Source organism: Tamandua tetradactyla, chromosome 6 (assembly GCF_023851605.1).
Source record: "Tamandua tetradactyla isolate mTamTet1 chromosome 6, mTamTet1.pri, whole genome shotgun sequence".
NCBI lineage: Eukaryota > Metazoa > Chordata > Mammalia > Pilosa > Myrmecophagidae > Tamandua > Tamandua tetradactyla.
Genome location: NC_135332.1, coordinates 62,712,346 through 62,739,156, shown reverse-complemented (window position 1 = coordinate 62,739,156; position 26,811 = coordinate 62,712,346). Strand labels below are relative to the sequence as shown.

The 26,811-nt window shown below is 40.7% G+C and overlaps 1 protein-coding gene and 1 pseudogene across 1 annotated transcript in view; both read left to right on the top strand.

The window, feature by feature from the left end:
* Positions 1-26,811, top strand: part of PIK3R6 (phosphoinositide-3-kinase regulatory subunit 6) — a 76,243-nt gene that overhangs the window by 5,839 nt on the left and 43,593 nt on the right. The gene's annotated exons all lie outside the window — the stretch shown is intronic.
* Positions 7,934-8,659, top strand: LOC143688230 (protein tyrosine phosphatase type IVA 1 pseudogene; annotated as a pseudogene).

Below are 26,811 nucleotides of genomic sequence, written 5' to 3'. Positions count from 1 at the left end.
TCCCTTGCCTTCTTCAGGTGTCAAATGTCACATCCTCAGTGAGGCCTCCCTGTCACCCTTGTGAAAACTGCCACCTGCCCCCAACTCTGGAACTTCTCACTCCCCTTCCCAGCTTTATTTTTATAAAGTACATATCATCAGTTAAATAATTTAATTTGTTGTCTGGCTCCCCTAATCCCTACCATACACTCACTGGAGGTCAACCCTTATGAGAAGAGGCATTTGGGGTTGTTTTAATTGATTGCCATATCCCCAGGTCTTAGAACAAAGCCTAACATATGGAAGGTACTCAATAAATATTTGTTGAATGAATAAATAAATTCTTCCATTTATTTGGTGTTCAATCAGAGGCCTAGTCTTTCTATTTTGTGTCCATAGGATGCTGGCTGGTCTACAGTAGATGCTGGACAGGTGGCTAGTGAATAAATTAAACAATGAATGAATGCAGCTACTAATGTAGGCTGCAAGCCCACGGGGTGGGTGAATGTGGGAATTCTCCCAGGCTGTAGGGATTCACCCTTTGGCCTTTCTGTGGGACCTTAGCCAGCAGCTGGGAATCTTCCTGATTGGAGGCAGAGACTGACCATGGTAGATTTCTCTCCTGTGACATCACATCCTTGCTGTTACTGGGAGAATTGGGAGAAGGCAGGGGAATTGGGTTGAGTAGACGTGTGAGAGGGCTCTGTGAGATGTGCTCAGATGGGCCGAGTGACTGGTCAGTGGCTTGCACTCCATTCTGCGGTACAAAAAGTGCTGGTTGGACATTGCAGCCTGGCTTGTTCCAGACCAGCCACCCAGTGGGAATGTAAAAGGGAGCAGTTGCTGTGGAAACCAGGCTGATGGTTCCTCAAAAACTTAAACGTAGAATTATCATATGACCTAGCCATTCACTCTTAGCTATATACCCCGAAGACTTGAAAGCTGGGACTCAGAGACTTGTACACCAGCGTTCACAGCAGCCTTATTCACAATAGCCAAAAGGTGGGAAAAATCCGTGTCCCTTAGCAGATGAAGAGATAAATAAACCTGGTGCATCCACACACTGGAATATTATAGAGCTAAAAGAAGGAATGAGGTTCTGTGTGATGCTACAACATGGAAGGATCTTGGAGACATTAGGCTCAGTGAAACAAGCCAGATGCAAAAAGACAAGTATTGTATAATTCTATTTACCAGAGGTATCTAGAATAGGTGAATTCTACTTTTACCAAGTTTTACCTACTTTCTGGTACTGTAGGAGCTGGGGTGACTAGAGAATGGGGAGTTATTGCTTTGTGAGTACAGAGTTTCTGTTTGGGATGATGAAAAAGTTCTGGAAATAGTAATTATTACACAGCATCATGAATGTACCTAATGGCACTGAATTGCACTCATAAAAATGGTTAAAACAGTAAATTTAAAAAAGAATTAATGCAATTTTATTGATATATATTACATATTCACATACCATGTAATTATCCAAATTGTACAATCAGTAGCTCACAGTATCATCATATAGCTGTCCATTTATCATCACAATCAACGTTTTTTCTTTTTTGCAAAAAATAACATATGTACAAAAAAGCAATCAATATCAAAGCATACTGCAACAATTAGTTGTAGAACGAATTTCAGAGTTTGGTATGGGTTACGATTCTAAAACAGTAAATTTTAAGTGATGTATATTTAACTACAATAAAAAATGTTTAAATAAAAACCTTGGACAAGTCATTCAAAAAAAAAACAAAAAAAAACAAGATCAGCCCACTACATGAGTGTGGCAAAGCAGTGCCCTTCGAAGACCTCAGGTTCTGCCCACCATTGGAGTCTTCCCCCCATGCCCCACCTCCAGCCATGGGACTGTTTTGCTGCTAACTCTTTTGAAAGTCTGCTGAGCATCCCCATTTCTTGTGCCATTTTTCATACCAGTCATGCCCCACGGACTTGTTCCTGCTCCCTGGACTGAGAGCTGTCTTGTCTTCAACCACGTATGGCATGCGTGGCATTCATTCATTAAACAATATTTACTGAGGGCCTTCTAGGTGATATAAACTATTCCAGGTGGTGGGGACACAGCAGTGAACCAAAGAGACCCCCTGCCCTCGTGGAGCTTACGTTCTAGAGGAGGCAACCAGACAATTATCAAGTAAAATAGACTATGTCAGGTGCCACGGAGAAGTAGAGAAATGCACCATAAATGTTTGTCGAATGACTTACATAAGCACTATAGGGCAATCCTAAAACCTGCTCTGGAATTAACTCTTAGGGAACTAGGATCTGAACCTCAGTAGAGCTCATGGGTTACAAACTTGTCTGCTAACATGAAATGTCAAGGTAACATGAAATGATGAAGCAGACAGGCAGGTAGAGCCAGTACATCAGTCAAAGGCACTTCCCTTGACCTCTGTAGTGAGGACACAAGAGTGAGGAGGGGGCTCTGGACCCCTGGGGAGCACATGGCCCTTCTGCAGAGGGCAGTTGCCATCCATGCCAAGTAATTGCTGCTCCATGGACTGTGGGCTCAGTGTTGTCAGATGCAGCTATTTCTTTTAAATAAAATCTGGAAATTGTGATTTTTATGTGAAATCTTCTGATTTTTAAATGGTCATTGTATTAGTAAGGGTTCTCCAGAGAAACAGAATCAACAGGAAATATTCATAAATATAAAATTTATAAAATTGCCTCAGGTAATCATGGGACCTCAGAGTCCAAAATCTGTAGGGCAGGCTGTAAAGCTGACAATTCCGATGGAGGGTCTGGATGAACTCCACAGGAGAGGCTCACCAGCTGAAGCAGGAAGAGAGCCTGTCTCTTCTGAATCCTCCTTAAAAGGCTTCCAGTGATTAGATTAAGCATCACTCATTAAAGAAGACACTCCCCTTGGCTGATTACAAATGGAATCAGCTGTGGATGTAGCCAACGTGATCATGATTTAATTATATGAAATGTCCTTATAGCAAAAGACATGCCAGCACTTGACCAACCAGACAAACAGGTACCACCACCTGGCCAAGTTTACACATGAACCTGACCATGACAGTCCACTCCTTATCAACTTGGCAGCTGTACTCATCACCTTAAACCATACCTAATTTCTAGACAAAAAACAATAAAAGACACATTTTTTTTCTCTCCTAACAATACTCAACTGTCCTGAATATAACCGGAAACACATTAAATCTCTCCAGAATAGGGTGCAAGTCCTTGGGTAATATTCATTCTTAAACTTGATATCTTACAATTTAAATACTATAACATGAACAAAACAGCATTATAGTCCTCGTTTCTGTAACTAATTACGTGGTTGTAGTTAATTTTTATCACTACCTTCTTCCACTTCCCATTACATGTTCCCTTTATCCTCAGCAAGCACTTCAGCTGGCCATGGTTCTTTGCCTGGTGGAGTGACCCAAACCTTCATTCCTGAAGTTTCAGACCCATTGGTAGCCCTGCCTGTATTGGGTTGTTGCAGTTTTCCATTGATTTTAATCACAGGACATGGTAGTACTAAAAGACACCTAGGGTATCTCCTATATTCCAGAAAACTCTTCTTTACCTCCATTGTGTAGTGGTAGTCCTATTTCTGCCTGATAGTCAGGGTCAGCCATCCCAGCCAATAATGTAATCCCCTTCCTGGCTTGTTGATCCAGAGGCATGAGTAGCCCAGATGGCAGTCTTACATTCCAGTACAATGGAATCATTGTTGTTTCTCCTGGTGGAAGCACTCCCCCTTTTGGAACTAAAATCTGTAGACCAGCAGAGCTCAGGGTTGCAGGGACACGGGGACAGGAAGCAAAAATTTTCCTAGTGGATCACTAGGGGTAATAGTGAGTGGTACCACTCCTATTTCCACCCCTTGGTTCCTGGACCCATGGATCCTGGCTATGGGAGAAATAGTACCATACAGTGGAGGCTGATTCAGAGCATACACAGCTTCCTGGAGAACATTACTCCAGCCCTTTAAGGTATTGCCACCTAGTTGTCACCATAATTGAGTTTTCAAAAGGCCCGTCCACCGTTCTATCAACCCAGCTGCTTCTGGATGATGGGAACATGGTAAGACCAGAGAATTCCATGAGCTGTGAAGTGTGCTCCCTGATCAGAAGCAATTCTGTATGGAATACCATGATGATGGATAAGGTATTCTGAAAGCCCATAGATGGTAGTTTGGGCAGAAGCATTGTGTGCAGAGAAAGGAAACCCATATCCAGAGTATGTATCTATTCCACTTAGAACAAATTGCTGCCCCTTTCATGAAAGGAGTGGTCCAATGTAATCAACCTGCCACAATGTAGCCAGCTGATCACCTCAGGGAATGGTGGCATACCAGGGGCTGTGCATGGGTCTTTGCTGCTGGCAGATTTGGCACTCAGTAGTGTCTGTAGCCAGGTCACCCTTGGTGAGTGGAAGTCCATGTTGCTGAGCCCATGCATAACCTCCATCCCTACCCCATGACCACTTTGGTCATGAGCCCATTGGGCAATGACAGGAGTTGATGGGGAAAGAGGTTGATGGGTATCCACAGAATGGGTCATCTTATTCACTTGATTATTAAAACTTTCTTCTGCTGAAGTCACCCTCTGGTGCACATTCATATGAGACAGGAATATCTTCATGTTTTTAGCTCCCTCAGAAAGGTCTATCCACATACCTCTTCCCCAGACTTCTTTGCCACCGATTTTCCAATTATGTTCTTTCCAAGTCCCTGACCATCCAGCCAAATCATTAGCAACAGCCCATGAGTCAGTATACAAATCCACCTCTGGCCAATTCTCCTTCCAAGCAAAATGAACAACCAGGTGCACTGCTCGAAGTTCTGCCCACTGGGAGGATTTCCCCTCACCACTGTCCTTCAAGGACACCCCAGAAAGGTATTGTAGTGCTGCAGCTGTTGACCTTTGGCTGGTACCTGCATATTGTGCTGAACCATTTGTAAACCAGGCCCAAGTTTTCTCTTCCTCACTCAATTCACTGTAAGGCCATAGCTCTGGTCTGGGAAAGAGAAGGTAATGTGGCAGGAGTGGAGACCATGGGCATTTGGGCCACTTCCTCGTGTAACTTATTTGTGCCTTCAGGACCTGCTCTGGCCCTATCTCATATATACTATTTCCATTTTATGATGGAGTGCTGCTGCACACCCAACTTTATGGCTTAGTGGGTCAGACAACACCCAGCTCATGATAGGCAACGCAGGTCTCATGGTAACTTGGTGGCCCAAGGTTAGGCATTCAGTCTCTACTAAGGCCCAGTAGCAGGCCAAAAGCTCCTTCTCAATAGAAGAGTAGTTATCTGCAGCAAATGTTAAGTCTTTGCTCCAAAATCCTAAGGGTCTGCATTGTGATTCTCCTATAGGCGCCTGCCAAAGGCTCCAAACAGCATCTCTATTTGCCACTGAGCACCACTGGATCTGCTGAATCATATGGTCCAAGTGGCAGAGTAGCTTGTACAGAAGCCGGACCTGTCTCAGAGCCTCCTCTTGTTCAGGTCCCCATTCAAAATTAGCAACTTTTCTGGTCACTCGATAAATGGGCTGGAGTAGCACACCCAAATGAATAATACGTTGTTGACAAAATCCAAAGAGACCAACTAGATGTTGTGCCTCCTTTTTGGTCATAGGCCAGATGCAGCAACTTATCCTTCACCTTAGAAGGGATATCTCGACATGCCCCACATCACTGGATATCTAGAAATTTCACTGAGGTGGAAAGCCCTGTATTTTTGTTGGGTTTATCTCCCATTCTCTGATACACAAATGTCTTACCAGTAAGTCTAGAGTTGCTACTTCTTGCTCACTAGGGCCAATCAACATGATATCATCAATATAATGGACCAGTGTGATGTCTTGTGGGAGAGAGAAACAATCAAGTTCCCTGGGGACAAGATTATGACATAGGGCTGGAGAGTTGATATATCCCTGAGGTGGGACAGTGAAAGTATATTGCTGACCTTGCCAGCTGAAAGCAAACTGTTTCTGGTGGTCCTTACTAACAGCTATTAGAAAAAAAGCATTTGCCAGGTTGATAGCTGCATACCAGGTACCAGGGGATGGATTGATTTGCTCAAGCAATGATAACATATCTGGAACTGTAGCTGCAATTGGAGTTATCACCTGGTTGATCTTATGATAACGCACTGTCATCCTCCAAGACCCATCTGTTTTCTGCAAAGGCCAAATAGGAGAGTTGAATGGGGATGTGGTGGGAATCACCACCCCTGCCTCCTTCAAGTCCTTAAGAGTGGCAGTAATCTCTGCAATCCCTCCAGGAATCTGGTATTACTTCTGATTTACTATTTTGCTTGGTAGGGGCATTTCTAGTGGCTTTAGCCCTCACTGCATGAGTTAGAGAGCCAATGTGGAAATCTTTGGGGTGCCTTGGTGTTCTAGTCTGCCAAAACTGCCAAAAGGCAACAATCTGAGATGGATTGGCTTTTAATAAAAGGGGATTTATTTAGTTAAAAATGTATAGTTCTTCAGAGGAAAGGCAGTTAACTTTCATCTGAGGTTCTTTCTTATGTGGGAAGGCACAGGGTGATCGCTGCTGGCCTTCTCTCCAGGCCTCTGGGTTCCAACAACTTTCCCTGGGGTGATTCCTTTCTGCATCTTCAAAGGCCTGGGCAGAGCTGTGAGTGCTGAGATGAGGTATGCTGAGCAGCTTGACTGTGCTACATTGAGCTCTCTCATTTCAGCATCCAGTCAATTAAATCAAACATCTTTCATTGCAGCAGGCACGCCTCCTAGCTGACTGCAGATGTAATCAGTGACTAATGACCTTCACGTGCCATTGGCTCATGTCCACAGCAATAGAACTAGGCACCTTCACCTGGTCAAGTTGATACCTGAACTTAATTACCACACTTGGCATTTCCATCACATGGCAATGTACATGGCAGCATCTTCTCCTTTCTCTACCTAGTTCCATTGGCTTCCAACTTTGGGCTGCTACTGTGGCTTCTCTCTCCATTTGACTTTCATTCTACTTAGGAAGAATACCAGTCACCCAGATGAAAGTCCAACTTGATTCAGTGGGGCCACATCTTAATGAAAGTCACATCCTCAGGAAATCCTATTTGCAATGGGTCCATACCAACAGGACCAAGGGTTGGGACCTGGCACTGATGGTGGCTGTGTGCTGGCCTTCCCAAATGTCTTGGGTGAGTAGAGATCCCCTTGCAGTCACCAAGAAATCACAGACTAGTGGCCTGAAAGCTCCTGAGGACAAGGACTGTGCCTGATTCTTTTATCTCTAAACTCTCAGGCATTGCACAGTTTCTGCCACATGGCTGGTGCTCCCTGCATACTCTTTGGTGTATCTGGCAACTTGGCCAGGAAGTTGGTAGAGAGCCAGAGGGACCTCTCTGAGCAGCACAAATACATGTTCCAGGTCCATGGAGGGAAGTTTTATTCACTTTTCTTAGGTCAATTTCTCAGGCTTGGTTTCCATACTGTACATACAAGATAATTAGGCCTCGGCGCGTGTATTGGCTCCCTAGGCTGCGGGCCGGCTCCGCGACACGCTCTCCTCGGAGCTGCTCACTGCATGGTAGAGCCTGGTGCCACCGCCGCCACCTGCTCTGCCGCCGCCCCGCGACGACCACCACCGCCCCCTGTCCTGCAGCCACCGCCACCACTGTCGCCTGTTTCGCCACCGCCTCGGGACCGGCTGTATGATTAGGCCACAATCTTCAATGAGTAAACATATTCCTCAGTTCTGTGGTGTTCTTGGTCACACATTTATGGAGTTTCTGAAGGGCAGTGGAGATTACTGCCAGGCACAGCACGACCTCTATGCAGACAAGTGAACTGTAGAATTCATTACTACTCCACCAAGAAACCCCCATAAGAGTGGTTAACCTGGACACAGAAGTGTTGAATTGAAATCTGCAGAGCATTTTACAAGAGTCTGATCTGGATGGGGTAAACCTCAGTGCACTACTTTAAATTGCCTCAGTATTACTGGATTGAAGAATCGCTGCTTCTTGTTAGGAGGTTCATTTCATTTCCCATTACTCCCAACTTCATACTCAAAGCACTGAGAATTTCAAGTGGAGTATATTCAAGTAGACTTCAGTTTCTTTACATCGTTTCTGTATTCAATTTTTTAAATTTTTTCATAGCCCTTTGAGTGTTTTTAACTAAATTAACATGGCTCGAATGAACCGCCCAGCTCCTGTGGAAGTCACATACAAGAACATGAGATTTCTTATTACACACAATCCGACCAATGCAACCTTAAGCAAATTTGTAGAGGAACTTAAGAAGTATGGTGTTAGCACAATAGTGAGAATATGTGAAGCAACTTATGACACTACTCTTGTGGAGAAAGAAGGCATCCATGTTCTTGATTGGCCTTTTGATGATGGTGCACCACCATCCAACCAGATTGTTGATGATTGGTTAAGTCTTGTAAAAATTAAGTTTCGTGAAGAACCTGGTGGCTGCATTGCTGTTCATTGTGTTGCAGGTCTTAGGAGAGCTCCAGTGCTTGTTACCCTAGCATTGATTGAAGGTGGAATGAAATACGAAGATGAAGTACAGTTCATAAGACAAAAGCGGCGTGGAGCTTTTAACAGCAAGCAGCTTTTGTATTTGGAGAAATATCGTCCTAAAATGCGGCTGCGCTTCAAAGACTCCAATGGTCACAGAAACAACTGTTGCATTCAATAAAACTGGGGTGCCTGATGCCATTGCCTTGGAAGTGGAACTTGAGAGAGGAAGGACCTAATTTGTCGTACATATTAGCCACCATGTCGGTGAATAAGTCCAGTTGAAGCTTCCATAGGAGTATTGAAAAGCAGTTTTACCATGCTACAAGTTTGACAGAATTGCAGCCTCTATGTTTAGGTTACAATCAGCTTGTTTGGACACTTAGCAAAAGATTTCTTGCTGGTCAGCATTTAAAATGGGCTTATCATTTGTGACAGTTGACCTTTCCTGAAATCATGCAGTATTGAGTTATAAGTCCTCTTTTAAGTCTCTTATGCCACAATCTTATCAATATATAAGAAATTTAGAGAGATTAGGTGCCAAAATACCCAGCACAATACTTGTATATTTTTAGTATCATTCAGAATTTAAAATCCCAGGAACTATGAACACTCTAGACCTTATGTGGTTTATTCCTTCAGTCATTTCAAACATTGAAAGTAGGTCTGTTTGGTTATCTGCTTGGTCACTTTATGTTTACATCTCCCACATTCATACCAGTATACATCAGGTTTGCACAGCCATTGAATTTTGTTAGATTTTTACCAAGTCTTACGGTGATTATTTAATGTCTATAACTCATTTTGTGATGTTAGAGAAAACCTCCATTTTGAAAATTGACATTGTACAGAAGCACATGTCTTTAATGTCTCCAGACAAAAAAGTCTTACAGTTAATTTAATGTTTGCACTTTAGGGTGCAACTTAACCAGGAGGGCCTGACAAATAAACGGGAGGGGGCTATTAAATATTTTTAGTAATGTGTTGCTTCTGTCTTGTGCACAACATGTAGAATATGCTCTTTAATTTAGTAAATATTTTTTTAAAGGTAGACATGCTTTGTGAGGGTAGCTACAATAATTCTTAATCAAAATTTCTGAAATTCTTGTAATTTTTTCCCATATCTATTGAAGGTTGTTTACCAACTATTTTTGTTCGAAGTGTGATTTTTATTTTTCTTTTTCCCCCAACCTCTTGCAAAAAAAGAAGTAGGTTTCTGCTGATTCAGCAGATATCTAATATTTTATATGCCTTTTGAGCTGTGTAACTTAATATTTGGATACTTGATAATTTGTTTTATTATGTAACTGATAAATGGTGATGTGTATTAATGTTAGTTCAACCATATATTTATACTGTCTGGGAATGTGTGGCTATAGTTCTGTGGGAGAAATAATTTGTCAGTGTTCACCAGCTTGTAAAAACTTGGTGCGAAAGCTTAAACATCTAAATAAATAATGAAATGCAAAAAAAAAAAAAAAAGATAATTATATGGAAAGAGATGGAAACAGTCCAAATGTCCATCAACAGACAAGTGGCTAAACAAGCTGTGGTATATACATACGGTTGAATATTATGCAGCTGTAATACAGAATAAAGTTATGAAGCATGTAACAACATGGATGGGTCTTAAGGACATTATGTTGAGTGAGATTAGCCAGAAACAAAAGGACAAACGCTGTATGGCCTCACTGATATTAACTGACATTAGTGAATAAACTTGGAGAATTTCATTAGTAACAGAGACCTTTAGGAGATAGAAATAGGGTAAGATATTGGGTAATTGGAGCTGAAGGGATACAGATTGTGCAACAGGACTGAATATAAAAACTCAGAAATGGACAGCACAATATTACCTAACTGTAATACAATTATGTTAAAACACTGAATGAAACTGCATGTGAGAATGACAGAGCGAGGAGGGCTGGGGCATAAATGAAATCACAAAGAAAGATAGATGATAAAGACTGAGGTGGTGTAATCTAGGAATGCCTAGAGTGTATAATGATAGTGACTAAATGTACAAAATTTAAAATGTTTTTGCATGAGAAAGAACAAGGAAATATCATTACTGCAGGGTGTTGAAAATAGACCGTAATCAATATTTTAAAATTTTAACTTATGTGTGAGACTAAAGCAAAAAAATGTTTATTTGGTACAAAATGTATATTTTGACTAGTGCAGTTTCTAATATAACCTATGTGGACAGCTTAATTGAACACCATAAGTACATGGAACCTTGAGTAGGGCATGAGATTCTGTAGGTTTGTTCAGAGTGGTGCCCCAATAAATCCTAGAGTGATTTGAACAGTGAGTAAAAAGGATTTGCCAAGTCCCCTTGGGGGAATGATGAGAAAGGGGGAAAATTCAACTTACCCAAATGGAGAATTCCTGATATTCTCACAAGCAGTGGGGACAACCAAAGCAATAGGCTGAACCCCTAATCTTGGTGTTTGTTCATATGAAACTTAACCCCACAAAGGATAGGTCAAGCTTACTTAAAATTAGGCCTAAGAGTCACCCCCAAGAGAACCACTTTTGTTGCTCAGATGTGGCCTCTCTCTCCAGCCAACACAACAAACAAATTCACCGCCCTCCCCCTGTCTACATGGGACATGACTTCCAGGGGTGTAGAGCTTCCTGGCAACGTGGGACAGAAACCCTAGAATGAGTTGGGACTCAGCATCAAGGGATTGAGAAAACCTTCTCGATCAAAAGGGAGAAGAGCAAAATGAGACAAAATAAACTGTCAATGGCTGAGAGATTCCAAACAGAGTTGAGGTTATCCTGGAGGTTATTCTTATGCATTAAGTAGATATCACCTTGTTATTCAAGATGTAATGGAGAGGCTGGAGGGAACTGCCTGAAAATGTAGAGCTGTGTTCCAGTAGCCATGTTTCTTGAAGATGATTGTATAATGATATAGCTTTCAATGTGACTGTGTGATTGTGAAAACCTTGTGTCTGATGCTCCTTTTATCTACCTTATCAACAGACGAGTAAAACATATGGAATAAAAATTAATAATAGGGGGAACAAATGTTAAAATAAATTTAGTAGATTGAAATGCTAGTGATCAATGACAGAGAGGGGTAAGGGGTATGGCATGTATGAATTTTTTTCAGTTTTCTTTTTATTTCTTTTTCTGAATTGATGCAAATGTTCTAAGAAATGATCATAATGATAAATATGCAACTATATGATGATATTCTGAATTACTGATTATATATGTAGAATGGAATGATCATATGGTAAGAATGTATTTGTTGTTACATTTTTTAAAAAATTAATAAAATAATACGAATCCCATAAAAAAAAAAAAAAGATAATCATGTGGGCTTGTCTGGTTTCCCAGCCTAAGACAGATTGCAGTCACGTGGAAATGCAGACAACTAAGGCAGGACTGCAGCATCTTAGAAATGCAGTTTATTCAGATTAAAAGCAGGCACTCTCTCTGGGCAGATGAATTACAGCATTCATCTTTGAATAGAGGAATTACAAAAAACGTGTAGTCCCTGGCTAGATAAATTATAAAGAGGCTAAGGGAGAGTGGGGGGCTGGACTGTAGCTCCCAAGTGCCACCCCTTGTGTGTGAGGTGCTGCCTGCACTGCCTTACCTGGCAGCCCTGACCAAGGCCTGCTACCGTGACCAAGGACAACACAGAAATCACACTTGAGAAATCAAATGGGTGGAACCATTCAACATAGGGTGGAGGCTTTCTTTGCCTACCAACAGTTCTATGCCATTGCACACACCTTGAGTTCCCACCAACATACATAGAGCAAATGTTTTATTGCAAATAAAATGTTTTATTGCAAATAAAATTCGAAGAAGTGTCAGCAATCACTGTGAAAAAACTCCCTTATTCATTTAGTCATTCATCAAATATTTATTCAATAATTATGTATATTTGTGCAGGAGCTAGGGTTGCAAAGATGAACATTCCCTGACCCAGAGTTTATGGGGATAAGCCACAATGGGAGACAGGTATGAAAAGATGAAATTCAAGTCTCGGTGGTCAGTACTAGCACCCACAAGAGCTCTAGCCATCTTAGACCCCAAGCTGGGATGTTCAGCCTCTGAGGTCTGAGCTCCTTTCTTTTTTTTTTGTTTTTTTATTTTTTTTAAACATAACAACATACAAACACGAACATTCTTATCATATGATCATTCATTCTTGGTATATGATCAATAACTCACAATATCATCACATAGTTGCATATTTATCACCATGATCATTTCATAGAACAGTTGCATCAGTTCAGAAAAAGAAATAAAAAGAAAAAAGAATAAAATTCATACATACCATACCTCTTAACCCTCCCTCTCATTGACTGCTAGTATTTCCATCTACCCAATATATTTTAGCTTTTGTCTCCCCTTTTTTTCCTATACCCCTTACCACTCCTTTTCATTGATCACTAGCATTTCAAGCTACTAAATTTATTTTAACATTTGTTCCCCCATTATTATTATTTTTTTTTTTGGCTTTTAAAAAGGAGAATTTAATAAGTTGCTAGTTTACAGTTCTAAAGCCGAGAAAATGTCCCAATTGCAACAAGTCTATGGAAATGTCCAATCAAAGGCATCCATCCAGGGAAAGATACCTTGGTTCAAGAAGGCCGATGAAGTTCAGGGTTTCTCTCTCAAGTGAGAAGGCACATGGTTAACACAGTCAGGGCTTCTCTCTCAGCTGGAAGGGCACATGGCAAACATGGTGTCATCTGCTAGCTTTCTCTCCTGGCTTCAGGTTTCATGAAGCTCCCCAGGAGCCATTTTCCTTCTTCATCTCCAAAGGTCCCTGGCTTGTGGACTCTGCTTCGTGGTGCTGCAACATTCTCTGCTCTCTCTGAATCTCTCTCATTCTCCAAAATGTTTCCTCTTTTACAGAACTTTAGAAACTTATCCACCAAATGGGTGGAGACATGTCGTCACCTAATCCAGCTTAACAACCACTCTTAATTAAATGACACGTCCGGGGAGATGATCTGATTACAGTTTCAAACATACAGTATTGAATAGGGGTTATTCTGCCTTTACGAAGTGGGATTTTGATTTAAAACTTGTCTTTTCTAGGGGACATACATCCTTTCAAACCAGCACAGCACCTAAATTTTAAAGGCCTTACATGTACAAATGAATGTCAAAGCGTGGATCACAGACCATCTCCAACAGAGTCAGCAATGGGACCAGTTAAACCTGGAGATTCTAGGCCCCAGATCTTCAGGGGTGGGGACTGTCATTAATGTTAAATCTCTTACTGTGTGGCATTTAAACAGCCAGAAACTCGACTGGGGAACTTAGTGAAGCCAGAAGATTTGTTTGTTACCACCCTGGTGACCTGGCTACTAATCTTATTGCATGCTAAAGCTTACCAAGGCTAATTGGATAATCTTTGAGACTGTGTCAGTTTTCTGTTTGCTATTTTAACAAATTACCACAAACTTAGTGTCTAAAACCCCATACGTTTATTGTCTTATAGTTCTGTAGTTCAGAGGTATAACACAGATGTCACCGGGCTAAAATCAAGGTGTCAGAGGCTCTACTAAAAAATCATTCTTTACCCTTTCCAGCTTCTAGAGGCTGCCCATTGTTCCTTGGCTTATGGTCCCTTCTTGTTTTTAAAGCCAACATCGGTGCATCTCTCTGTGCCTTTTTCCATAGTCGCATCTTCCTTTCAATGGTTTCTGCTTCCCTCTTCTACTTTTTTTTAATATATATATTTTTTGTATTTTTTTATTTTTATTTTTTCTCTATATTATCATTTTATTTCTTTTTCTGTTGTCTTGCTATTTCTTTTTCTAAATCGATGCAAATGTACCCCTATTATTTTTAATCCACATGTTTTACTTATCTGTCCATATCGTAGATAAAAAGAGCATCATGTTTTCACAATCACACAGCACTTTGTGAAATTTATATCATTATACAATCATCTTCAAGAAACATGGCTACTGGAACACAGCTCTACATTTTCAGGCAGTTCCCTCCAGCCTCTCCAATATACCTTAACTAAAAAGGTGATATCTATATAATGTGAAAGAATAACCTCCAGGATAGCCTCTCGACTCCATTTGGAATCTCTCAGCCACTGACACTTTATTTTGTCTCATTTCTCTCTTCCCCCTTTCGGTCAAGAAGGTTTTCTCAATCCCCTGATGCCAAGTCCCAGCTCATTCTAGGATTTCTGTCCCACGTTGTCAGGAAGGTCCACACTCCTGGGCGTCATGTCCCACGTAGAGAGGGGGAGGGCAGTGAGTTTGCTTGCCGTGTTAGCTGAGAGAGAGAGTGAGCTCCTTTCTTGCACCTTTATTCTCTCCACACTGATTCTTCATGAGCCAGTGCAGGTGACTACACCCTCCCCACATCCCAAAGGCAGAGGGATGTCACAGGAGCGGACAAGCAAACACAGGGACCAGAAGAAGTTAAGCACTTTTGAGCTCTGATTGCTGGGCTTTTGAAAGCTCCTCTTTCCCCCAGCAGAGCAGTGGACTAGAATCTATTTCCTCTCATTTGGTTGCTGCTGACCACTCCAGTGTTGGGGAGAGCCCTCAGGGGAAAACCTTGCCCCAAGGCAGGAAATGGAAACAAGCATTCTTAGAATTTTACTTGCAAATGAAAATCAGCCCATGAAACCTCTCTGCTTACACAATAAGCGCCTAGCATTGTGCCTGGATAGATACTCAATAAAAATGTCTGTTGAGTGAATACACTCCTTTATTAGTCTGTATCTTTGTAATTTTCTTTTCCTTCAAGGTTGATCAATGCTCATTATTATTTGAGCCCACCTGCATATAAATCCGGCCGTGTGTCCATTTTATTTTACTAGGGCAGAGGGTGTTTTACCGGACAAAGGTCATGGATTCTTTTGCCTGACACACTCAATAACCAATTCCTGAGATACTGGGGTTTCAAAGGGAGAAAGAGTTTCTTACTAGGCACTTAGCAGGAGAGCAGATGGCCTTGCAGCCCAAAATCTATCTCCCCAAACTGCAGTAATTCTGATAGTTTTATTAAAGATAAACGATAAAGGGCAGGGTTTAGGATAATGAGTACAGTGGCCCCAGATGATGTAATTAGAGGTGATCTGAATATTGAACATGCGCAGATTGATTACATGCTTAGTCACAGAATGTATGTAAGAAAATGGTGGAGGGGTATAGGTGCCTAATAGGTTACAGTCTAAGCTACTGTGCACATCAGCAGGCCCACTTTGGTTAGATCCAGTCTCTGTTATCAAGATAACTTTAGATTTGGGGTGGGTTAGTTCTGGGCTGACCTAGGACCCTTCATCAATAAACTTAGGGGGAGGTGACTACAAAGGTAGTTCAGTGGTAGGATTCTCGCTTGCCATGCAGGAGACCCAGGTTCGATTCCCAGACCATGCACTTCCCCCAAAATAAAACAAACAAACAAGCAAACAAACAAAATACCCAAATAAATAAAAATTCAACAAATGGTGCTGCAATAATGGGATACTCACAAGGAATAAGAATGAAATGTGACCTTCGCCATACAGCATACAAAAATAAAATAAAACAAACATTAGGAGCTGTCTTTAGCAATTACAAGACTCTAAAGTTGAAAAACGAGAATTTTCATGTTGGAATTTCATACTTCATTCCGATTTCGATGCCTGTTCTAAATCCAACAACATGCCATCTGGCATTTTTAGGGAGAGTGGTATGGAAGTTGCCACAACCCTCTATTTGATGGAGTTTTGGGTCCCTGATCTTCTTACCCAGTCCTTGATAAAAACGGTATTAATTTTCTCATCGATGCTCATTGAGACATTATTTACAATTTCCAAAAACTGGAAGCACCCACAAGTGTCCAGCAGCAAATGAGTTGTAGTCTATATACAAAGGTGGTTTATATGCATAGGGGAATATTATGCAGCTGTAAAAAGAAATGGACATGCTACATAAGATCCAGATGGACTTTGAAGACTACATGTTGAGTGAAACAAGCAAGACACAAAGGGACAGACATTGTAGGATCTCAATGATACGAAATAATTAGAATAAGCAAATTCATAGAGTCAGAAACTGTAATACAGGTTACCAGGGGCCTGGGTGGGGGTGAGGGGGATGGTATCAGTAAATAGTCTTACATTGTACCTGTAAGATAGATTGGGTGGGGTATGTGATCTCACAAACAAGGAGGGGGTGTGGCCTCCTGGGCAAAGGGTGGGAGTGATGAGACTTAAACCTAATTCTCCAGACTCCAGTGGGTCAGCCTCATGGCTCAACAGGCCCTGGGGCCCAGGAAGGGACTTCAAAGTCCATCTGAATCTTATGTAGCATGTCCATTCCTTTTTACAGCTGCATAATATTCCCCTATGCATATAAACCACCTTTGTATATAGACTACTACTCATTCGCTGCTGGACACTTGTGGGTGCTTCCAGCTTTTGGAAATTGTAAATAATGTCTCAATGAGCATCGATGAGAAAATTAATACCGTTTTTATCAAGGACTGGATAAGAAGATCAGGGACCCAAAACTCCACCAAATAGAGGGTTGTGGCAATTTCCACGCCACTCTCCCTAAAAATGCCATGTGCTTATTTGAGTCATTTTTGGTTGTTATTTTTCTTAAGAAGTGCTGCCTTTTTTTTTATCGTAAAATCATACATATATTCTTGACATCAAAACATTCCATACATGGTTGTGGTAGTTAGATTCAGTTGTCAACTTGGCCAGGTGAAGGCACCTAGTTCTGTTGCTGTGGCCATGAGTCAATGGTACGTGAATCTCATCTGTGCTGATTACATCTGCAGTCGGCTAGGAGGCGTGCCTGCTGTAATGAGTGACGTTTGACTTAACTGGCTGGTGCTTAAATGAGAGAGCACAACATAGCACAGCCCAAGCAGCTCAGCATTCCTCATCTCTGCACTCGCAGCTCAGCCCAGGCCTTTGGCGATGCGGAAAGAAATCACCCCGGGGAAAGTTGTTGGAACCCAGGCCAATGAAGTTCAGGGTTTCTCTCTCATCTGGAAGGGCACATGGTGAACACGGCGTCACCTGTGAGCTTTCTCTCCTGGCTTCCGGTTTCACGAGGCTCCCCAGGAGGCGTTTTACTTCTTCATCTCCAAAGGTCACTGGCTCGTGGACTCTCTGCTTCCTGGTGCTGCAGCATTCACTGCTCGCTCCGAATCTCCATTCTCCAAAATATTTCCTCTTTGAAAGGACTCCAGAAATTTATCAAGATCCACCCAAATGGGTGGAGACATCCAGTTTAACAACCACTCTTGAGTAAATCACATATCAAGGGAGATGATCTGATTACAGTTTCAAACATACAGTATTGAATAGGGATTATTCTACCTTTATGAAATGGGATTTTGATTAAAACATGGCTTTTCTAGGGGGTATACATCCTTTCAAACCAACACAAGGACTGATTGTAAAATTCAGAAATGGATAGCACAACACTACCTAACTGTAATACAATAAATTTTAGTACACTGAGTGAAGCTGGATGTGAGAATGATAGAGGGAGGAGGCCTGGGGGCACAAATTAAATCAAAAGGAAAGATAGATGATAAAGACTGAGATGGTATAATCTAGGAATGACTAGAATGTATAATGATAGTGACTAAATGTACAAATTTTAAAATGTTTTTGCATGAGGAAGAACAAAGGAATGTCAATACTGCAGGGTGTTGAAAATAGATGGTAATTAATATTTTAAAACTTTAACTTATGTGTGAGACTAAAGCAAAAAAAATGTTTATTTGGTACAAAATTTATATTTTGACTAGTGCAGCTCCTAATATAACTTATGTGGACAGCTTAATTGAATACTATAGTGCATGGAACCTTGAGTAGGGCATGAGATTTTGTAGGTTTGTCCAGAGGGATGCCCTAATAAATCCCAGAGTGATTTGAACAGTGAATAAAAAAGTATTTGCAAAGTCCCCTTGGGGAACGGTGGGAAAGGGGGAAAATTCAACTTCCCCAAGTGGAGAACTTTTGATATTCTCACAAGCAGTGGGGACAACCAAAGCAATAGGCTGAGCCCCCAATTTGGGGGGTTGTTCATATGAAACTTAACTCCACAAAAGATAGGTCAAGCCTACCAAAAGGCAGAAGAGCGAAATGAGACAAAATAAAGTGTCAATGGCTGAGAGAATCCAAACAAAGTTGAGAGGTTATCCTGGAGGTTATTCTGGTGCATAATATAGATATCACCTTTTTAGTTAAAGTGTAATGGAGAGGCTGGAGGAAAATGCCCAAAACTGTAGAGCTGTGTTCCAGTAGCCATGTTTCTTGAAGATGATTGTGTAATGATATAGTTTATGCAATGTGACTGTGTGATTGTGAAAACCTTGTGTCTGATGCTCCTTTTATCTACCTCATCAACAGACAAGTAAAACATATGGATTAGAAATAAATAAAAAATAAGGGGAACAAGTGTTAAAATAAATTTAGTAGTTTGAAATGCTAGTGATCAATGAAAAGGAGGGGTAAGGGGTCTGGTGTGTATGAATTTTTTTCTGTTTTCTTTTTCTGAATTGATGCAAATGTTCTAAGAAATGATCATGATGATGAATATACAACCATGTGATGATATTGTGAGTTACTGATCATATATGTAGAATAGAATGATCATATGGTAGTTGCATTTGTATGCTAGTATGTTTAATAAATAGCAAAAAAAGAAAATGTAGAAATGTAAAATATAAACTAAAAATGATCTGTAACCACACTGTCTATGGATAAAGTGATGTCACTTTTTTGTAGTTTAATGTGTATCATTAAAATACACACACAATTGAGTATGAGCAAAGCTGAGGAAATTGAGTCAAGGTTATGGATTACATGGATATCAATATCCTGATGATGATATTGTTCTGTCATTTTACAAGGTGTTACCACAGTGGGGAGCTGGATAAAGGGTACCTACCCTTTAAAAGCTAGGTAATATATAACAATTCTATATTCACCCTACCCCCCAAATTCCTTAATAGCATCAACAATCTAGTTAATGTTCAAATTTCCAATCACCTCAATGGCACAATATTTTTGTAATAGTTTAAATTGGGCTTCAAATACGGTTCCCACATTGCAATTGATTGATAACGTCTCTTAAATCCCTTAAAATCTACAGGTTCCTTCCCTCCATTTTTCTCCCTGGCACCCCTCCCCTTCCCCACCTTCCTTGCAATTTATTTGTTCAAGAAAGTAGGTCATTTGTCCCCTGGAGTTCCTCAGGGTCTAGATTTTGAAGATTGAACCTTGGAAGTGTGCTTCATCATGTTCTCATTTCCCTGTAAAGTGGTAATTGGATATAGAGGATATTTACCACCCAGCTGCCCTCTGAAAATGCTGTACCAATTTCCATTCCCACCAACAGTGAGTGACAGAGCAAATTTTCCCATATCCTCACTAAAATTGGATATTATCTTTTCTAATCTTTGCCAGTGGTACCTCACATTTTGCTTTTCATTTCTATGATTACCAGTAAGGCTGAAATTATTCATAATGTAATTTTTTTTTATTAACGGAAAGAAAGAAAAAAAAATAAAAATAAAAAAAGAAATTAACACAACATTTAGAAATCATACCATTCTACATATGCACTCAGTAATTCTTAACATCATCACATAGATGCATGATCATCGTTTCTTAGTACATTTGCATCGGTTTAGAGGAACTAGCAACACAACAGAAAAAGATATAAAATGTTAATATAGAGAAAAGAAATAAAAGTAGTAATGATAGTAAAAAACAACAACAAAAAAACCCTATAGCTCAGATGCAGCTTCATTCAGTGTTTTAACATGATTACTTTACAATTAGGTATTATTGTGCTGTCCATTTTTGAGTTTTTGTATCTAGTCCTGTTGCACAGTCTGTATCCCTTCAGCTCCAATTACCCATTACCTTACCCTGTTTCTAACTCCTGCTGGACTCTGTTACCAATGACATATTTCAAGTTTATTCTCGAATGTCCGTTCACATCAGTGGGACCATACAGTATTTGTCCTTTAGTTTTTGGCTGGATTCACTCAGCATAATATTCTCTACGTCCATCCATGTTATTACATGCCTCATAAGTTTATCTTGTCTTAAAGCTGCATAATATTCCATCGTACGTATATACCACAGTTTATTTAGCCATTCTTCTGTTGATGGACATTTTGGCTGTTTCCATCTCTTTGCAATTGTAAATAACGCTGCTATAAACATTGGTGTGCAAATGTCCGTTTGTGTCTTTGCCCTTAAGTCCTTTGAGTAGACACCTAGCAATGGTATTGCTGGGTCGTATGGCAATTCTATATTCAGCTTTTTGAGGAACCGCCAAACTGCCTTCCACAGTGGTTGCACCATTTGGCATTCCCATCAACAGTGGATAAGTGTGCCTCTTTCTCCGCATCCTCTCCAGCACTTGTCATTTTCTGTTTTGTTGATAATGGCCATTCTGGTGGGTGTGAGATGATATCTCATTGTGGTTTTGATTTGCATTTCTCTAATGGCCAGGGACATTGAGCATCTCTTCATGTGCCTCTTGGCCATCTGTATTTCCTCTTCTGGTAGGTGTCTGTTCAAGTCTTTTTCCCATTTTGTAATTGGGTTGGCTGTCTTTTTGTTGTTGAGTTGAACAATCTCTTTATATATTCTGGATACTAGACCTTTATCTGATATGTCATTTCCAAATATTATCTCCCATTGCGTAGGCTGTCTTTCTACTTTCTTGATGAAGTTCTTTGATGCACAAAAGTGTTTAATTTTGAGGAGCTCCCATTTATTTCTTTCTTTCTTCAGTGCTCTTGCTTTAGGTTTAAGGTCCATAAAACCACCTCCAGTTGTAAGATTCATAAGATATCTCCCTACATTTTCCTCTAACTGTTTTATGGTCTTAGACCTAATGTTTAGATCTTTGATCCATTTTGAGTTAACTTTTGTATAAGGTGTGAGATGCGGGTCTTCTTTCATTCTTTTACATATGGATATCCAGTTCTCTAGGCACCATTTATTGAAGAGACTGTTCTGTCCCAGGTGAGTTGGCTTGACTGCCTTTTCAAAGATCAAATGTCCATAGATGAGAGGGTCTATATCTGAGCACTCTATTCGATTCCATTGGTCGATATATCTATCTTTATGCCAATACCATGCTGTTTTGACCACTGTGGCTTCATAATATGCCTTAAAGTCCGGGATCGCGAGACCTCCAGCTTCGTTTTTTTTCCTCAAGATGTTTTTAGCAATTCGGGACACCCTGCCCTTCCAGATAAATTTGCTTATTGGTTTTTCTAATTCTGAAAAATAAGTTGTTGGGATTTTGATTGGTATTGCATTGAATCTGTAGATCAGTTTAGGTAGGATTGACATCTTAATTATATTTAGTCTTCCAATCCATGAACACGGTATGCCCTTCCATCTATTTAGGTCTTCTGTGATTTCTTTTAGCAGTTTTTTGTAGTTTTCTTTATATAGGTTTTTTGTCTCTTTGGTTAAATTTATTCCTAGGTATTTTATTTTTAGTTGCGATTGTAAATGGGATTCGTTTCTTGATTTCCCCCTCAGCTTGTTCATTGCTAGTGTATAGAAAAGCTACAGATATTTGAATGTTGATCTTGTAACCTGCTACTTTGCTGTACTCATTTATTAGCTCTAGTAGTTTTGTTGTGGATTTTTCCGGGTTTTCGACATATAGTATCATATCGTCTGCAAACAGTGATAGTTTTACTTCTTCCTTTCCAATTTTGATGCCTCGTATTTCTTTTTCTTGTCTAATTGCTTTGGCTAGAACTTCTAACACAATGCTGAATAATAGTGGTGATAGTGGACATCCTTGTCTTATTCCTGATCTTAGGGGGAAAGTTTTCAATTTTTCCCCATTGAGGATGATATTAGCTGTGGGTTTTTCATATATTCCCTCTATCATTTTAAGGAAGTTCCCTTGTATTCCTATCTTTTGAAGTGTTTTCAACAGGAAAGGATGTTGAATCTTGTCAAATGCCTTCTCTGCATCAATTGAGATGATCATGTGATTTTTCTGTTTTGATTTGTTGATGTGGTGTATTACATTAATTGATTTTCTTATGTTGAACCATCCTTGCATACCTGGGATGAATCCTACTTGGTCATGATGTATAATTCTTTTAATGTGTTGTTGGATACGATTTGCTAGAATTTTATTGAGGATTTTTGCATCTATATTCATTAGAGAGATTGGTCTGTAGTTTTCTTTTTTTGTAATATCTTTGCCTGGTTTTGGTATGAGGGTGATGTTGGCTTCATAGAATGAATTAGGTAGTTTTCCCTCCACTTCGATTATTTTGAAGAGTTTGAGAAGAGTTGGTACTAATTCCTTCTGGAATGTTTGATAGAATTCACATGTGAAGCCGTCTGGTCCTGGACGTTTCTTTTTAGGGAGCTTTTGAATGACTAATTCAATCTCTTTACTTGTGATTGGTTTGTTGAGGTCATCTATTTCTTCTTGAGTCAAAGTTGGTTGTTCATGTCTTTCCAGGAACCCGTCCATTTCATCTAAATTGTTGTATTTATTAGCGTAAAGTTGTTCATAGTATCCTGTTATTACCTCCTTTATTTCTGTGAGGTCAGTGGTTATGTCTCCTCTTCCATTTCTGATCTTATTTATTTGCATCCTCTCTCTTCTTCTTTTTGTCAATCTTGCTAAGGGCCCATCAATCTTATTGATTTTCTCATAGAACCAACTTCTGGTCTTATTGATTTTCTCTATTGTTTTCATGTTTTCAATTTCATTTATTTCTGCTCTAATCTTTGTTATTTCTTTCCTTTTGCTTGCTTTGGGATTAGTTTGCTGTTCTTTCTCCAGTTCTTCCAAGTGGACAGTTAATTCCTGCATTTTTGCCTTTTCTTCTTTTCTGATAAAGGCATTTAGGGCAATAAATTTCCCTCTTAGCACTGCCTTTGCTGCATCCCATAAGTTTTGATATGTTGTGTTTTCATTTTCATTCGCCTCTAGGTATTTACTAATTTCTCTTGCAATTTCTTCTTTGACCCACTTGTTGTTTAAGAGTGTGTTGTTGAGTCTCCATGTATTTGTGAATTTTCTGGCACTCTGCCTATTATTGATTTCCAACTTCATTCCTTTATGATCCAAGAAAGTGTTGTGTATGATTTCAATCTTTTTAAATTTGTTAAGACTTGCTTTGTGACCCAGCATATGGTCTATCTTTGAGAATGATCCATGAGCACTTGAAAAAAAGGTGTATCCTGCTGTTGTGGGGTGTAATGTCCTATAGATGTCTGTTAAGTCTAGCTCATTTATAGTAATATTCAGATTCTCTATTTCTTTATTGATCCTCTGTCTAGATGTTCTGTCCATTGATGAGAGTGGTGAATTGAAGTTTCCAACTATTATGGTATATGTGTCTATTTCCCTTTTCAGTGTTTGCAGTGTATTCCTCATGTATTTTGGGGCATTCTGGTTCGGTGCATAAATATTTATGATTGTTATGTCTTCTTGTTGAATTGTTCCTTTTATTAGTATATAGTGTCCTTCTTTGTCCCTTTTAACTGTTTTACATTTGAAGTCTAATTTGTTGGATATTAGTATAGCCACTCCTGCTATTTTCTGGTTGTTATTTGCATGAAATATCTTTTCCCAACCTTTCACTTTCAACCTATATTTATCTTTGGGTCTAAGATGCGTTTCCTGTAGACGGCATATAGAAGGATCCTGTTTTTTAATCCATTCTGCCAGTCTATGTCTTTTGATTGGGGAATTCAGTCCATTAACATTTAGAGTTATTACTGTTTGGATAATATTTTCCTCTACCATTTTGTCTTTTGCATTATATATATCATATCTGACTTTCCTTCTTTCTACACTCTTCTCCATATCTCTTTCTTCTGTCTTTTTGTATCTGACTCTAGTGCTCCCTTTAGTATTTCTTGTAGAGCTGGTCTCTTGGTCACAAATTCTCTCAGTGACTTTTTGTCTGAGAATGTTTTAATTTCTCCCTCATTTTTGAAGGACAATTTTGCTGGATATAGGAGTCTTGGTTGGCAGTTTTTCTCTTTTAGTAACTTAAATATATCATCCCACTGTCTTCTAGCTTCCATGGTTTCTGCTGAGAAATCTACACATAGTCTTATTGGGTTTCCCTTGTATGTGATGGATTGCTTCTCTCTCGCTGCTTTCAAGATCCTCTCTTTCTCTTTGACCTCTGACATTCTAACTAATAAGTGTCTTGGGGAACGCCTATTTGGGTCTAATCTCTTTGGGGTGCGCTGCACTTCTTGGATCTGTAATTTTAGGTCTTTCATAAGAGTTGGGAAATTTTCAGTGATAATTTCTTCCATTAGTTTTTCTCCTCCTTTTCCCTTCTCTTCTCCTTCTGGGACACCCAGAACACGTATATTTGTGTGCTTCATATTGTCATTCAGTTCCCTGATACCCTGTTCGAATTTTTCCATTCTTTTCCGGATAGTTTCTGTTTCTTTTTGGAATTCAGATGTTGTATCCTCCAAATCACTAATTCTATCTTCTGTCTCTTTAAATCTATCATTGTAGGTATCTATTGTTTTTTCCATCTTTTCTACTTTATCCTTCACTTCCATAAGTTCTGTGATTTGTTTTTTCAGTTTTTCTATTTCTTCTTTATGTTCAGCCCATGTCTTCTTCATGTCCTCCCTCAATTTATCGATTTCATTTTTGAAGAGGTTTTCCATTTCTGTTCGTATATTCAGCATTAGTTGTTTCAGCTCCTGTATCTCATTTGTACTATTGGTTTGTTCCTTTGACTGGGCCATATTTTCAATTTTCTGAGTGTGATCCGTTATCTTCTGCTGGCATCTGGGCATTTAGTCAGATTTCCCTGAGTGTTGGACCCCACAGGTTGTAAGATTTTTCTATGAAATCTCTGGGTTCTGTTTTTCTTATCCTGCCCAGTAGGTGGCGCTCATGGCACACGTTTGTCTACGGGATCCACCAGTAAAAGTTGCTGTGGGTCCTTTAACTCTGGAAAACTCTCGCCGTAGGGGAGGTTTGGCAGCCGAAGCGTCTTGGAAGAGTGCCAGCCGGCCCGGGGGTCCGAACGCGGGGAGGGTCGCCGGCCACCGCAGCACGTGAGAGCGCCCGACCAAATTTCCTAGTCGGCCCGGGGCACCAAGCGTGGCGGAAGGGCGCCAGCTGTCGCAGCCCGGGAGAGTGCACTGTTCCCAGGCAGACCGGGGAGTCACGTGTTTGGAAGGGACCCCCTGGTCACCGTTCTCCGCAGTCTGGGGATTTCTGACCCAACTCTTTCAGTTGGTCCGGGGGGCCTCGCGTGGTGGGGACGCCAGCCGCCGCGGCCTGAGGGGACCGCCTGCCCAATTCTGGCAGCTGGCCTGGGAAGGAGGAAGGGAGGGACTCCGGCCGCTTGCCGTCCCGCCCAGGAAAGCCCGCGTCCCTCGGTGTTCTCACCAGAGCTGGTTCTCCCAGACAGTCAGCCGTTCCAGGATGGGGTACGCTGTCCCTTTGATCTCCGTCGTGGCTCCGGGAGCTGCTCTGTATTGTCTCCACTCCCCCAGTAGCTGTTCTGGAGGAGGAAAGGTGAGGGCGGCAAGGCTGTCGAGGCTGGTGGCGGAGGAGCCGGTGAAGGCGGAAGAGGGCACTGTGGTGGTTGGAGAGCCGCCGGAGCAGGAGGGGGAAGAGAAAGAGAGGGGAGAAGGAGGGCGGGCGGGTCGGCTGCTGCGGGGCGTGGGCGCCGCGCGGCGGGCCGGCGGAGAAAGAGAGGGGAGAAGGAGGGCGGGCGCGGAGAAAGCTCATAATGTAATTTTAATACATAGATGATGAATGCCATTCTTTGATATTTATCTTAAAGTTTTACAACTTTCTTTATAGGTGAATGTTCTAGTTTGCTAGCTGCCAGAATGCAATATACCAGAAATCTAATGGGTTTTTAAAAGCGGAATTTAATAAATTGCTAGTTTACATTCTAAGGCCAAGAAAATATCCCAATTAAAACAAGGCTTATAGAAATGTCCAATCTAAGGCATCCAGGAAAAGACACCTTGGTTCAAGAAGGCCAATAAAGTTCAACGTTTCTCTCTCAGCTGGAAGGGCACATGGCGAACATGGCAGCATCTGCTGGCTTTCTCGTGGTTCTACAAAAAGGAACTCTCTCCAAAATATTTCCTCTTTTAAAGGATTAATGGGTGGAGTCACAACTCCATGGACGCTATCTGATCAAAAGTTACCACCCTCATTTGAGTAGGTCACATCTCCATGGGAACAATCAAAATGCTCCCAGCCAGCAATACTGAGTGAGGATTAAAGGACATGGTTTTTCTGAGGTCCACCATAGATTCAAACTGGCACAGTGAGCGTGATCTATTTTTTTAAGCTAATTTTATTAGATTTTGGC